The sequence below is a fragment of the Mustela erminea genome, chromosome 7, assembly GCF_009829155.1.
Source record: "Mustela erminea isolate mMusErm1 chromosome 7, mMusErm1.Pri, whole genome shotgun sequence".
Classification (NCBI taxonomy): Eukaryota; Metazoa; Chordata; class Mammalia; order Carnivora; family Mustelidae; genus Mustela; species Mustela erminea.
Window position 1 is genome coordinate 65699606 of NC_045620.1, and position 15373 is coordinate 65714978.

A 15373-nucleotide genomic window follows, 5' to 3' on the forward strand; every position below is an offset into this window, starting at 1 on the left:
GGAAGGAAGTGCCCTGTAGCCTGGAGCCCCAGGGGCTTTGGCCACCCAGTGAAGGAGACCCACAGAAAAGGCAGAAAACCCCAGTCTATTCTGCAGAGGGAGGTGGGGGAGAGGAGGGGTCTGGAGGTCTCCTCCAGGCCTGAAGGATGGAAAAGGTTGGACAGATGGGGAGGAGGTGGGGGTAGGTTGTCTTTTGTCCTGGGAGGGCTGCCTCTCTATCCCTGTCACTACCCCCCAGCTCCTCCCTAGAGACTACATTTATTTCAAGCCTGGGAAGTCCCAGCCCTTAGCATGATGCCTGGCATATAATCTGTGGCAATAAATAGTGGTTGACTGAATGGATGGAATCACTTGTTGGTTAATCTCTAGACCACAGTGTTAGTCATTCCTGTCTCTTCCCCAAACACCTCTTTGCCACTGAACAACAACAATAGCAAATGATTCTCGTGGAGCTGCTGTGTACTGCTGTGCAAGCTGCCTACTGCACAACTCCAGGAAGAGCCATTTTCATAGACTGGCACATGAGTAATGCCTTCTGAAGTTACAGGACATGGTGTACCTGCAAAACACTTTTTCTTCTTTCAAACCCAAGGGAACTGAAAGCACACTGAGAGTTGGAGAGGAAAGGTGTGGGGACTCTTCTAATCCAGGCACTACAGGGTTTTCTCCCCCACATCCCCCTCCAATTCCTAAGGCCCCTCCCTTCCTTTTTTCCTCTCTCATTTGAGTTTAAGGTGACTTAGCCAAATCTGGCCAATTACTCTGTTCCTCAACTACAGAGTTTGGAGTTTGCCCTGTGATCTTGGGCAAGTTCCAGAACACTTCTGGGTCTCAGTTTCCCACCTAAGAAATGAGTACATGTGTAAGGAGAAGCTCATGGGGATAAAAGTTTGAGGGAATGCATCCTTATGGGATATGGCACTCTCTGAGGGGACAAGTCCTCACATTCTGCCCAGTTCTGCTTTGCCTTCCACATCTTTGGGCCTTTTATTTAGCATAGGGAGCAATATCCTGGAACAAAAGGAACCCGTGCAGGGAGTGGGAGCCCTTGTCAAGTCCTGACTCTGATGATAGCCACAGTGTGCTAGTAGCAAGCCCCAGCTCCTGCCTGAGCCTCGATTTCCTTCTCTGTAGAACGGGTGCTTAGGCCAAGTCAGCGAGTGCCAAAATGCTGGACAGAGTCTGCCGTGGCCTTTCCTTTTTCTCTTTAATTTCTGTCATTTGTGTTTCATTCTTTCTGATTGCAAGCGTCACATGTATTCGTGCAAGTTCAAAACCAACACTTCTGAAAAAATCACTGTTAACTTTTTTTTTTCTGTCACTTTTAATTCTGATATAATTTCAAATGTATAAATAGTCACAAGAAGAGTGCAAAGATTCTGGTAGACATTTTCCTCAGATTTATCACTTGTTAACATTTTATCCCTTTGTTGCTCTTTTCTCTGTCTGAATCCCTGTGTGTGTGTGTGTGTGTGTGTGTGTGTGTGTGTGTGTGTCTACAATTTCTTCCCAAACTATGTGAGAGTGAAGTGCAGGTCTTACGTTGTTTTACCTCTCAAGGCTTCAGGGTGCATTTCCCAAGAACAAGGATGCTCTCTTCCAGTGTGGGACTTACAAAACTCCTGCAGTTAACAAAATCAGGAAACTCAACATTGCTACAACCCTGTTATCCCCAACCACTGGGTCCATGTTCAAAGTCAATTGTGTCAGACTTTTCATAGGTTTCCAGCCAAAATAGGAAAATCTGGACAAGTTTTTCTTTTTCTTTCTTTTTTTCTTTCTTCCTTTTTTTGAAAGATCTTATTTATTTATTTGACAGACAGAGATCACATGTAGGCAGACAGGCAGGTAAAGCGAGAGAGGAGGAAGCAGGCTCCCTTCAGAGCAGAGAGCCTGATGCAGGGCTTGATCCCAGGACCCTGAGATCATGACCTGAGCCAAAGGCAGAGGTTTAACCCATTGAGCCACCCAGATGCCCCTGGACGAGTTTTTCTTAAAGCCAACATGTATTTAGTTTTGAGGACTGTGCTTACCTCTAAAATCAGGCTCTCCCCTGTGGTTTTGCTTTTACTGGTGCTTAGGCTGCCCCCTCTTAATGATGGTGATAGAAGAGAGTGGGCTGTTACTTGCTTCTGAGATTCTTACTTGGCAAAATAAGAAATGGGCGATCTTCTGCTAGTCCTTCGCTTTCTTTTGCAGGGATCCCAAGGTGTGGACCAGGGCTAATGCTCCTTGATTCCAGGTGAGTCAGATCACCAGAGACTTTCCCTGGAGCCCAGCTGAGAGCACAGCCGCTCCCAACTCTGGAAGCCAGCATATGATAGGCAACCCCAGGCCCTAACCCTCCGGAGCAAATGCTCTCACTCAGCAGAGTGCACCTTTCCCCTTTTTGTGGCTCTCCGGCATCTGTATGGAGCAACCCGTACCTTGGGAGCCCAGCACGGGAGGCAGAGCCGTCCTCTGGGTCCAGAAACCAGAGCTCACCCTCCCAGCCTCCTTTGCGGCTGCACTGCAGCCATGTGACCAGGTTCAGCCAATCAGATACACCTCCCATGAACTCTGACTCTCAAGCAGATGATGCAAAGCATCAGTGATGCGATGTATCTGACAGAATTGGGGGTGGCAGAGGCAGCAGGAAGAGTTTTCAGGGGGCAGTGGAGCCACAGAGCTAGTGCCCTTGTGGTCCTCCCTGCTCTGGCCTGGAGCTGTGATTTGGGCTGAGGTTCTGGCTGCAGTCCAGCCCCCCCCATCCCGAGTTCTGCACTTGGCTCTGCAGCAGGCTTGAGGAGTCCCTGCGCTTTCCATTGCTCGCAAGCAGGAGCCCTGACCAGTAAATACGGATAAGTCAGTCTCATGGGAATGGAAAGGTGCTGAAACCTGGAGTGTGGACACATCGGGACTTGGGCCGTGATTCCGTGGAGATAGGCAGCCATGGAGGAATCCGGTTTCCTGATCAGGAATGTGGATGGGACACCCTGTCTAGGTATCAGGTGGGACAGTCCAGGCAGGAAGTGCTGTGGGTGAGGGGCCTTAGGGCTGTGAGAGCAGAGAGCCTGGAGCCTGAGAAAGGGGCCGGGAGGAGGGAGATGAGCTCAAGGAGGGTGGGAATGCCTTTGTAGGAGGAGAGAGCTGAGCTGGGTCATACAGTTCCATCCACCCACGATATTTTTTGACCTGCTTGGATATGTCACACAGTGTATTGGTTAATAAAACAGTCTGGGGGTGGATATTGTTATCCTCATTGTACGTATAGAGAAAGATGAATTAATTGGTACGAGATCAGAAAAACAGAAGGGGACAGAGCCAGAATTTACACCTGGGCCTAACTCTAACAATGAGGCTCTTAAGAAACTAAACAGATGCTCAGATGAGGGACCGATGCCTCTGTCTCTGTCCCTGAGTTTTTATATGTTTCCGGCATGTACTTTAAGTAACATATACTCCTTGTAAGTACTTTGTGAGGGAGTTTGGACAAGTAATAGAATCTGGGGGGCCTGGTTCAGTTCGTAAACACCAATCCTCCCCTCCTCCCCAACCAGGAAAAAAAATTCAGATCCAAAAAAATGAGCTGCAGCACTCAGGCTTGGTTGTGGTTGCCTCCCGGCTGCCCCGTCGCCTCCCTACCCTACCCCCCACCCCCAGTACACCCTGAGCTCAGGTTTGTTCTGGGTGTTTGTCCATCTCCTTCTGGACTCAGGGTTAGTACTGTGGCACTAATAGTGGAACTACCCCCCTTTCTTGGGTTAGATTCAGGCATGAGATGTGGCTCAATTCTGGCCAGTGAGCAGTGAGGGACCACTCTCTTAGGAGCTTCAGGGAAAATTTTTCCTGAGTCTTAAAAGGGGACACAGGGTGAGGTGTATCCTGAGTTTGGCTTGTTTTTTTGTTTGTTTGTCTTAATTTGTTTTACCGTTATGGACATTGTGTGACAATGTGATGTCTGGGGTAGTGGCAGCCATCTTGTGACCATGAGGAGAGCTAGCCAAGGACAAGGCAATATGCTGAGAATGGCAGAGGGGAAGGAAAAGAGGAAATAGCCTGAGTCCTTGATGATGATGTTGAGCTGCAGCTCTGCTGAAGTTACCCTTCCTCTGGACTTTTTGTTCTGTGAGATAATACACTTTCCTTATTGTCTAAGCCAACTGAATAAAATTTCTGTTTCTGGCCACCAAAAACATCTTTACTAGTACATGAACCATGGGATCAAAAGAATAAACACCTGAAATAATAATACAATATGGTTATAGCTGATGTCAGGGACAACAGCCATTGGTTAAATGAGGAAAGTCTGATTTCTTGACCACAGGAGATCCTAGAATGTCTTTCTTTCTCTGCAACATGAATTGCATAGGCCCTGCATTCTGCATCTTGTCCAGGCATGTGGGAGGGCTTCTATCAGAGGAGAGGTCCACTCCTGGCCAGCTGAACTTCTGACTCCCATTTCCTGTAGGGTCAGCAGAGGAAAGCAGTTTTATTTACTGAATCAGGATGGAAAACAGATGTCCAAGCACCCCACTGGGCCCAGGCTCACCCTGGACAGAGGCTAGGTCTGTTCTCAGTCCTGACCCACCCACCAGTTCCCTGTTCCCCATATCGAGTCCAGATGTGGCTTCTTCCAAGCTCTAATAATAATTTTGATTTGTTGCAGTTAAGTAACCTTTGTCCCCCCCACCTCAACCCTAAACTCTCCAAGGAGAAAAATAGGAGTTATATTATGAAACATTTGTAAGGAAGCCTGGGTGGGACACAGAGGAATATGCACTTGAGAAGCAGACTGATGTGGGTTCAACCACAGTCCCGAATCACACTAATGGCATGATTGCAACCATTGTATCGGTCAACGGCGGCTGTGTAACAAGCCACCGCAAAAAACTCAGTGGCTTAAAACAGTACCTGTTTATTTGCTCATAGTTCTAAAATTTGGGCTGGGCTTGGTGGGACAGCTCATTTGTTCTCCACATAGTGTGTGTTTTGGAAGTGAAGTCAGATGGGACAATGCAGCATACACACAAGTGAAGGAGACCTGTACAATTCATGTGTCTGCCCTGTTCTCTGCTTCCCGGTCCCTATGTGGACTCTTTCCCTTTTCCTTTCAGTTCTTCCTCACTCATCAGCTAGTTGAAGGTAGAAGATGTTGGTGGCATGTGTACATGCCACGAAGAGAAGCCCTTCCCATAAGGAGCCTGCAGTGATCTCTGAAAATGGTCCCCTATTGGCTTGACCCAGAAAACTCCACAAAATCACATAATTGGGGAGAGTCAGATCTCTCAAATCAAGAACATTCAAGAAACTGCCCAGGCCATCCTGGATATGCATTTGTGAAAAGTCATCTTGTGTATGAAAGATGTCACTTACAGAAACAGTGTGTGCTGCTCTGTAAATAAATGCAGGACCAGATTTCTCCCAAAGCAGGAGAGGAGACTGCACAGAAGAAAAAGCTATCCCAAAAGAAACTGAAGAGACAAAGGCTTATGACTGAGAATAAGTTGAACATAAAATAAATGCAAATAAAATAAAGACATTAAAAAAAAAAAGAATTAAAGCTGAGTTAGTTTTATGCAGTATTTTGTGCAGTGTTTCCAGAGATCTGGTAACAACCAAGTACATATATGCATATGAGCCATGGACTATGAATTGCATAATATTCGTGATTCCACATATGAGCTAAATGCTCTTACATTTGCATTTGAAACTGACAATAATGTAAAGCTGAACATTAAAATTCATGCTAATATGTAAATTAAAATTTTTTTTTCTTAGAACAACATTAAGTAGCAAATAAAAAATTCCATGATGTTGGGAGGGTGTGGGGGGATGGGCTAACAGGGTGATGGGCATTAAGGAGGGCACGTGATGTAACAAGCACTGAGTGTTCTATGAGACTGATGAATCACTGACCTCTACCTCTGAAACTAATAATACACTACATGTTAATTAAATTGAATTTAAATAAAAAAATTTAAGAATACCATGATGATTTGAGGGAGACACTATGGAAGAAAGGAGAGCTTTCTATTTTAGTATTTTTAATGACCTTTTTTTTTTAAACTTTATCAACAAGGAGCACCACGTTTTCATTTTCTCTGGATTCTGCAGATGTAGCTGACCCAGGGGACAGGTCTCTTAAGTTAGGGTAGACTTGGGTCAAAACCCACGCAGCATCACTTTGGTCACATTCTATTGGCCAAAGCATTGTCACAAGGTCAGTTCAGAGTCAAGGGGGTGAGGGAGGGAAACAGACCCCTAGGTCTGGTTTTTGTTGTTGTTGTTGTTGTTGTTTAACAAACAGATCACAGCCCTGAGATCCAGAGTCCCAAGCTCCACTGACTGAGCCTGCCCCCCAGGCCCCCCCAGACTCCAGGTCTTAAAGGGAATATTTGATACAGCGATGAGAGAAACTGTTGGTGGCCATCCTTGAGGGCAATATTCAACAGCCATAGGTCAAAACCTTTCTCCTCCTCAGACTTCTCATCTATAACACAGGAATAATTCTATTTACTTCCCAGGGTCATTTGAGAATAAAGGAACATCGTGGTTGCAATTCTCAGAACAGGGAGGACAGCACATTCAGGATTGGCTGCTCCCCTTTAATCTTGCCTTATAAATGCTTACCTATTCACTATCCCTTTCCATCCATCCATCCATCCATCCATCCATCCATCCATCCATTCATTCATTCATCCAGTTATCTCTGGAGTCCTATGACCCAGGTACTGCCCTAGGTGCAGAGAATACAACAGACGAAAGCCCCTGTCACCACAGAGTTTACATTTTGATTAGAGAGACTGGCAAGAGTTACCGTTAAGTCGGTGGCATTCGGATGGTGAGAGATTCTAAGAAGAAAAAAGCTGGAGAAGGGGATAGACTATGTTACGGAGGGGCTGTGCTGTGTGGCCAAATCCTCCAAGTCAATCCTGAAGGCGGAGCCATAAGAATATTCCAGGCAGAGGGAGGGGCCGGCACCAAGGCTCTAAGAGGGGATGATGGGGGTGTTTGAGGAATAGTCGGGGCGCCCCGGGTGCCTGGAGCTGAGAGCCTCAGGAGAGTGCGGGTAGCTCCTAATGGGCCATTGGGAAGATTCTGCCTTGTACTAGGGAGGAGATAAAAACACAGGGGCAGGTTTGGAGGAGAGGGCAGCGGTTGGTTGCAGTGGGGAACAAGGAAGGGGGATGGAGGCCAGTGGGATGGTGGCCTGGCCAGGGCAGTCGTGGTACAGGTGGGTGAAGGGGCCGGATTCTGGATGGTTTCCTGAAGGTCAGCAGGCGGGATTTACCTATCAACTCTCAGTAAATCAATCTAGTATGGAAAGCAGGTATTATTGAACTCTCATTTTATAGAAGAGGAAATCTTCTGAGTGACTTGCACAATGTCATAGAGCTGCTAACTGGGGTCCCTGGGCAGGCAGGGAGGCTGTGGGATCTGTCTGAGGCTGACTAGTAATGGGATATGTGTGGTCTGCCTGTGGGTGCATCTATGACATGCCTTCTCTGGGTTGTCTTTTTTTTAAAGAGAAAAAGAGCTCAGGCTAGGACTCGAGAGGTGGGAAGGGGCAGAGGGAGAGGTGGGAGGGGCAGAAGGAGACAGAGAGAGAGAATCTTTTTTTTTTTTTTTTTTAAGATTTTATTTATTTATTTGACAGACAGAGATCACAGGTAGGCAGAGAGGCAGGCAGAGAGAGAGGGGGGAAGCAGACTCCCTGCTGAGCAGAGAGCCCGATGCGGGGCTAGATCCCAGGACCCTCGGATCACGACCTGAGCCGAAGGCAGAGGCTTTAATCCACTGAGCCACCCAGGCATCCCGAGAGAGAGAATCTTAAGCAGGGTCCAGTGCAGAGCACGGCCACGGGTCTCAATCTACTGACCAGGAGATCATGACCTGAGCTAAAATCAAGAATGGAGCTCTTAACCAACTGAGCCACCCAGGTGCCTCTCTCTGGGTCTTCTTAATTGTCCCTTGATCTCCATTTGTGACCCACTGCCACCTTCCGTTCTGTGTTCTCTTTATGTCTCTTAGACACATCTTCATCCTGCACCCCCCCCCCCTTTCCAAAGGGCCCATGTACTTCCGGTGCCCAGGGGAACCAATCCGTGTCTATGAGAGAGTGTGAGTTTGTGTGAGACTCTTGTCATGCTCACATGCCTTACGTGATCGTGAATGTCCTTGGTGTCTGAGTGTTACTTTGGCTGTGTGCGTGTCCCTGGCTCTCAGAACCTACGTGAGTGGGGGCTGCGGGGCCTGAGTGTGTGTGAGCATATGAGGTGCACAGGTGTGTGTGCAAACACACACATGTGCACATGGAGGTGTTCTCTCTCCCCTCCACCCATTCAGTTTTGCTCCCATCCTAAAACACACAGGCCATGCCCACCTCCTCCCCTCACTGATTGCCAGCCTCCCACTGCCCCGCAGGAGCGCTCCAGGCTCTAGTCCTTTGCTGAAGGTCCGCCTGTTTTAGAGGGGAATCCATTTCCTAGACTTCGGGGCAGGGTGCGCCTGTGTGCGTACCCCTGCCTTAGTCAACCTTCAGCTGTTCTCCGCCAGATCACTGGGCCCCTCCCTCCACCTCCCCTTCGGGTTTCTTTAATGGAGGGAGGGACACTGACCTCCGAAGGGTCTGGCCAGCGGGCCTGGTGGCCTCCAGCTGGCCGAGGCAGGTGGGGCAGAGTGGTTACACCCTCAGGCTTCCTTCTGCCCTGAGGGTGGCCCACTGACCCTCCTGGTGGGAAGCTGGAAGTCCGCACTACATTCTTTCAGTGCTCTCGCAGGGGCCACTGGTTGGAGCCTTGGGACCCCAAAGACTTGTCCCCACTTAGGGAGGCCTGTGGGCCCCAGGGCAAGTTGGCCTCTTCTGCTCCCACTCTCCCTTTAGGAACCCCAGGGTCCTCAGGCCTCCTCCATAGCTCCAGCCTCAGGGCATTCCTACGCTCCTTCTGGTCTAAGCCCTTTTCCTTTTCTGATCCCTTCTTCCCCAGACATTGGTTCCTCTGAGAGCCCTTTGGCCTCTCCTTCAGGTACCAGATGATCCTTTCCTTTAACTCACTGGAAATTGGACCCTTGCCTGGAGCAAGGTGAGGAGGTGCCTAGAGGCATGGGGGCACTTCCATCCTCCAGGTCAGCCTTCCTTTCCCTGGCCCTGGCCCAGGCACACTCCAGCCTCGGGGTCTTTATTCTAGTCCTTTCTTCTGTCTGGAATGTTCTTCCCCAGACCTGCTTGGCTTTTCCCTCTCCAAGCGTTTGTCAACCTATCATCTTGCCAATGGGGCCTACCCGGTCCACCCAATCTCATACTGTGGCCTGGGAGCAGGCACCACCCACCCATCCCCACGTCCTAGCACCCTCCTGACCATCTCCTGGCCCTGCTCTGCCTCCTCGAGGTCTCATCACACCCATCACCTGCTTGCACACAACAGAGTCTATGCTGTCTACTGAGTGTGCCCTCTGAGAATGTTGGCCCTGGGAGGGCAGGGATCTCTGTGGTATTCCCCATTATTTCCCAAGTGCCTGGAACCATGTGGGGCCATCTGAGGTGCTCCACAGACACTTGCTGTGGTTGGTGGCATGGCTGCTGAGAGCAAAAAGAACCTGTGGGAGAAGTAGCTGCTCCTCCCCCCGGGCCTATGGTCAGAGGGCTGGACTCTGTGCCTGCCCAGTGGGGAAGATCCAGCTCCCTCTACCCCATCCACCTTCCTGGGACAGGGGAGGCCACTGGGCCAAGGAGCCCCCCCGCCCCCGCCCATGCTGGCCCCGGACATGAGTATTGGCATACAATTGCACAGCCGGCCTCTGTGGCCCCACCACCTACCACCCGCTGACGTGGCTGCGGTTTTGAGGCCCCAGAGGTGCAGATTAGAGACAGTGTCCTGTTTTCTGCGGTTGCAGAGGCAGGTGGGGGTGGGGGACAGGTTCCCCTGCAAACAAGCACACGCAGAGGCCCCTTGTCCTCCCCTTCCTCCACACCCATGCACACGCGGGGACACACACACAGGGGACGGCCAGGTGGCCCAGCAGACAGGCTGCTCTTAGGTCTCAGCACCAGACCTTGCACCCGGCCCTGTTGCAGCTGGGGAGAGGGGTCAGAGGAAGAGGCTGAGAGCTCCCTCCCCCACATGGGAGCTGCTACCTTTAATGCTTTGTGCCCACCCAGCCTGGCTACACAGCCACATTCGCCAGTTCTTTCTTTTGGGGAAAGAAAAGAACCTCTTTTGGCTTCTCCTGTCAAAACCACATCCCTGGAGCAGGGGCCTGCATTAAGCACTTTGTGGGGTGTTGCTCTTGGGCTCCATAGCACCCACAGTGGCTAGACTGCCATGGTCCCCCAGCGCCTGCCAGGTCCAGCACCCTCTCCCCACCACCCCCCAACCTCCCACCCTCTGTGCACCTGCACCTTTGCTGCTCCAGGAATCCCCACTGGGAGGGGGAGATGAGTGTGGCCTCCAGAACCAGGCCTCCTGGGTTGAATGTTAGCTCTGTAAGACCTTAAGCAAGTCACTTCAGCTCTCTGGGCCCCAATTTCCTCCCTGGCAGAGCTGTTGTAAAGATGAAGTAGGTTCATATATGCAAAGTGCTTAGCCCAGCACCTGTTGTGCAGGGAAGTCATCAGATGTGAGCTGTGCTCTGATGGTTTCCTAACTTGGAGCCAGGAGGGCCTGAGAAATGGCCTGGGTTGGGGCTTGTGACCCAGGGCTGGCGCCCCAGACCGAGCCAGTGGCTTTCAGACCCACCAGGAGCTTGTTGGAGACGCTAGAGGGCCAGGCAGCAGCTGGGCCTGGGAAAGGGGCTCACACCTCAGCCTGCAGCCACCCGGAGGACAGCAATTCCCCAATCTCCCACCCTCAGGCTTATCGCCCCCAGCGGCCTCCCCCGTTCTCTAAGCCCCCTGGCCTTGGAGGGCGCCCCTCAGGCTATCTCCCGCAATAGGAATGCCTGTCAACTTGCTCTCTGAGCCCCCACGGCTCCAGCTTCCCAGGGCCTTAGGCTCCTCAAGCAGGAGAGGGGATAAAACTCCTACACCAGGGGTTGAATGTCAGGGGAGGTCATGGATGCAGAGTGCATGGCCCTGGCAGCCAGTCACAGCTACCTCCCCTGGCTGGCAGGTCCTGCTTTTGCCGGGCTCCCAGAGGTGTCCAGGAACCCCGACTCACGGCAGGCCTCATGAGAAGGAGTTCTTGCTGAGTGGGGGCTGGAAGGAACTGGGAGTCCTGGGAACTGACCAGGGGGTCCTGATGACTGAAGCCTTAGGGTTGGTGCTCACCCCAAACAGAGCTTGACTGAAGGAGGAAGGAAGAGAGGACTGGCTGAGTACACCCTGGGCCCCAGAGGAAGTTGACAGTTCAAGGGCCTGCACCATACCACAGCTCCCCGCCCCGCCGCCTCCCCTGCTGACTGACATTGGTGGGGAGTCCAAGACCCTGCCTGCCGCCCCCACCCATCCCCCACTCAGGCCCTAGATCTGTGAGGTAGGGTCCCAGCCTGGGGGCTCCCACAGGTATTCTCTGCACAGTTGGGTAGCCTCGTGTCTTCAGGTCCGCATTGCCTTCTCCAGTCTCATTTAATGAAGGGCAACCCCGTCAACAGCACCTCTTTACTCCCCAACACTGCCTCACATCTCTCAAGTGTGGCCCTGGAAGATATCTATTAAGCACCTACTGTATACAAGGGGGTTTCATCTCCACAAGCTCATTTAATCCTTCACAATACCCTGAAGTGAATATTTTATGGATAAGGAAAACAGGTCAGAGAGGCCAAGTAACCTGCCTGAGGTCACACAGCTTGTAGGTGACCCAGCTGGCCTTCCAAGGCAGGCTCCTGTCATGAAGTTCCCTATGCCTACAGGTGACAGACTTCATGCTGGAGGAGCCCTTGGAAGGCCAGTGCAGCTAGGTCTCTTGTTTGTCAAGGAGGAAGTGGACACCCAGCATTGGGAAGTGAGTGCCCTAGGCAGTGCCCCAGGCTGCTGGCAGAACCAGGCAGGATTGGGGAACTTTCTTTTGGCATTGGATGCCTGGTGGGAGGGGCTCTGCCAGGAAAGCTTCTTCCTTCACTGCCTCCAGATCTCCACTCAGAGGCCAACTCCTTAGAGAAGTCTTTCCAGACAGTCCTAGATGAAGGAAGTTTCTATCATCCTTTACCTACTGGCCTGGCTTCATTTTTCTTCATGGCACTTACTGTCCCTTGCAGTTTTATGAATCACATTATTTATTTCTTGTTCTCTCACCCCTCCCCCAATTAGAATGTGAGCTCTTTGAGCTCGGGGAGGGTCTGTCTTGTTCCCATGCATGGGACAGTAGTACCTGGCGCAAACTCAACAATTTTTGTGAGAAGTGAATGAATGAACGGAGTCAGGTGGCTAAGAAAGATGCTTCTGTTTTGTGGGGGAAAGTTTGGTGCAAAGATGAACTTATTAAAGGCAACCTAGATACGTAATTCTAGATGCAAGAAGGGAGTGAGAAGTAATTTAGAGAAGAGAAGGGGCAGGCCAGCATGTACGGATACGAGGTTTGGCACACACTCTGTAAAGTGGGGAGAACCCCCTCCCCAGTTGTGCAGTTCTCAACTTGGACAACAATACATGACGACCCTGGGGGTGGGAAGAACACAAGAGTTTTGGCCCCCTCAGCAGACCCAAGGGGGTGAGGGAGTGATGAGTCGAGGCAGCTCTACAGGTGCCTGCCGCAGGAGGAACAGGCTGTACCCAGCATGAGGACGCCACGTGGTCGCGGTTAGCAGTTTGCCATCCGGTGGCATTGTCTCCACAGATAGTTGGGGGGGTGCGGGTAGTGCGGGAGCGATTGTTCTGCTGTTAGCAATCTCTAGTACCTGGAGGACCCAGGGGGACACGGGTGGGGAAATCACCGTGACACACCCCACAAGCACACACCAAAGGCTGCGGACAGAGATGATCACAACAGCGGGAGGGAGGGAGAGCGGGCTGTTTCCTGAGCCAGCAGTGAACTCCGAAGGCGGAGGACATTGTGTTCTGAGACTTCTCCATTGAGCAGAGGACTCGGTGAAGAGCCTGTCCCGGCCGCCTTCTTCCTCCCCAGTGGTACAGACTGGGCACAACAACAATCACCCTGTGATTGTGGGGCCTGTCCTTGATGAGTCACCTTGCCCACAGCAAACCTTTTGGGGTGATGTTATCGGCCCCGATGCTTACTTAATTCCCTGGTTGACATCACCACCGTCCTGTCTCCTTCTCGGCACTGCAGCCCGCGGGCTGGCACATTCTGGAAGGGAAGGCGGTGAAGGTCTCTTGCCAGAAGCTACAAGAGCGGGTAAATCGGGACCCTCAGTCACGTGGCTATTAGCCTCAAGGTGCTTGTCCTAGTTTCTTGATTCGCTGGACAGGGGCCTCAGTTTACCTCTTAGGAAATACTCTCTCGAGTCTGTATCCTTGGGGTGTGGTCCCCCAGTCCAGCCCTCTGCTGGCTCAGGCATGTGTTTCTAAGTTCTGTCTCCTGCAGGGCTCTCTGCCTCCGAGCCTCCATGATGGGTCTTTGGGTTCCCAGGCTCTCCAGGGCTCCACTAGGTTGCCCTGTTGGCCTTCTTCCTGCCTCCCTGTCCAGACCCTCTGTCCTGGGACCCAGCTCCCTTGGAAACCTTGGCTCCTTGCTGCTGCCCCAACCCCACCCAGGGGGGCTGCCTCCTGGGAGCAGAAGCCTGTCTTCCTCTTCCTCTTCCTCCTCCTCTATCCCCGCCTAGTATTCTCTCTGGCCTCCCTTCTCTGTCACCCTTCTCAGGGCCTCCCTGTGCTCAGTGGCACACGGAAGGAGCCTTGGAGTCGGCAGAGTCCTAGCAGGGAGGACCAGAGACACAGGCTGTTTTGTGTCAGCCTCAGCCTGGTCTCCGCTGGCCAGGGGGTGCTGAAAAGGAAGGGTTGGGTCTGGCCACCCGCCGGCCCCTCCCCACCATCTGAGGTGGATAGTCCAGGGGTGAGAAGGGTTAGGCAGGGAGGTGCAGGAGTCTCTCTGCTCAGGCCTCAGGGGCAGGACCTCAGTCCTTGATGGGAGGCTGCCCGAGCTTGGCAGGGAGGGAGGCCGTGTGGGGAAGTGGGTGGGGCCAGGCAGGGAGAAGAGCCAGCCCTTTGAACTGCCCAAGCAGCATCCTCTGTGGCCCCAGGAGATAGTCCCCAAATGTCACTGCCTGAGGCCAGGGCAGGGGGAGGGGGAGGTTGCTCAACACCAGTCTCTCTTATGCTAGCTGGGTGACCAAAATGAACGTTCTTAGAAGGAAAAAGGAAAAACAAACAGAAAACCCCAAAACCTACCACTGAGGTCATTCCTCTTACCCCCAGCTGCTGCTGAGCGGATCCTGAGAGCAGATAGCATACCTGGGCCATGGCTGGCTCTCCCCGACTCATCCTCGTGGACACAAGGCCATTAGTTGACCTGGCTGTTCCACACCCAAGCACTGGCTGTTCCAAGTAAGAAGGGGTGAGCCCAGAGGGAGGCACGGAGGAGCAAGCCCAGGCTCAGCCCTACGCACCCCAGTTTCTTTGGACCTTTCCCCACCTGTCAAATGGAGGAAACCATTGAGGACTCAATGAGATAATAAATGTGAAAGTGCTTAGCAGTGTTCACTAGCCAGCCAAGAGGTGGGTGGGGGTGGAAGTCCTGCAGAGAAGGGAAAAGGGAGTCAGGAAGAGTTTCAGAGAAGAGGCCACACCTCAATAATTTAAGAACATTAAATCGGTTGACTCCATCTGCTCTCAAATCTTTTAGCTTCCCTTTAAGCCCTGAGTTGAGTTCTTATTCATGCTGTCAGGGAATTGCACACCTTGAGAGTGATGGGTACCACTGCTGAACTTAGCCTGTAGTCACCTAAGACCCCCGGATCCTTTTTTAAGTTTGAGAATACAGAATCCTCAGTGCAGTCTATTGGGTGTTCTGCAGTAGTCCTTCCCTCCTAGGCCACAGTGTGAGCTCAGATTCTAGTCTACTGAGACTGCTTTCCTCAGTTGGAGAGTACGGCCTGATTCTGGCTGTAGCGTGAGCTTGTACCCTCTTTAATCCTGAACCCGAAGCTCACTTCCACTTACATATCCATACATATCTCAGACTCATTTATGCTAGACAACTTGTCTTTCTCAGTAGCCCTCTCTCCGCTTGGGTGCTAAATCGTAGCTCACGGTAAGACTCCTCATCACGCAAGCCGGAGGCTGAGTCATCCTTGACCGCTGCCTTCTGTCCACCACATCTGATTAGGTCTCTCATCTGGTGGATTCTAACACTTTGGTATCTTGAGTTTTTCCTCTCCCCTCTTCTGCCCCGTTTTTGTACTAGTTTAGATACTCATCTCTTTCCTTAAGAACAGGCAGTAGAATCAGTCACACCTCCTGGGCCATCCTCCCCATGAATGCCACGAGGCAGGGGGCTCT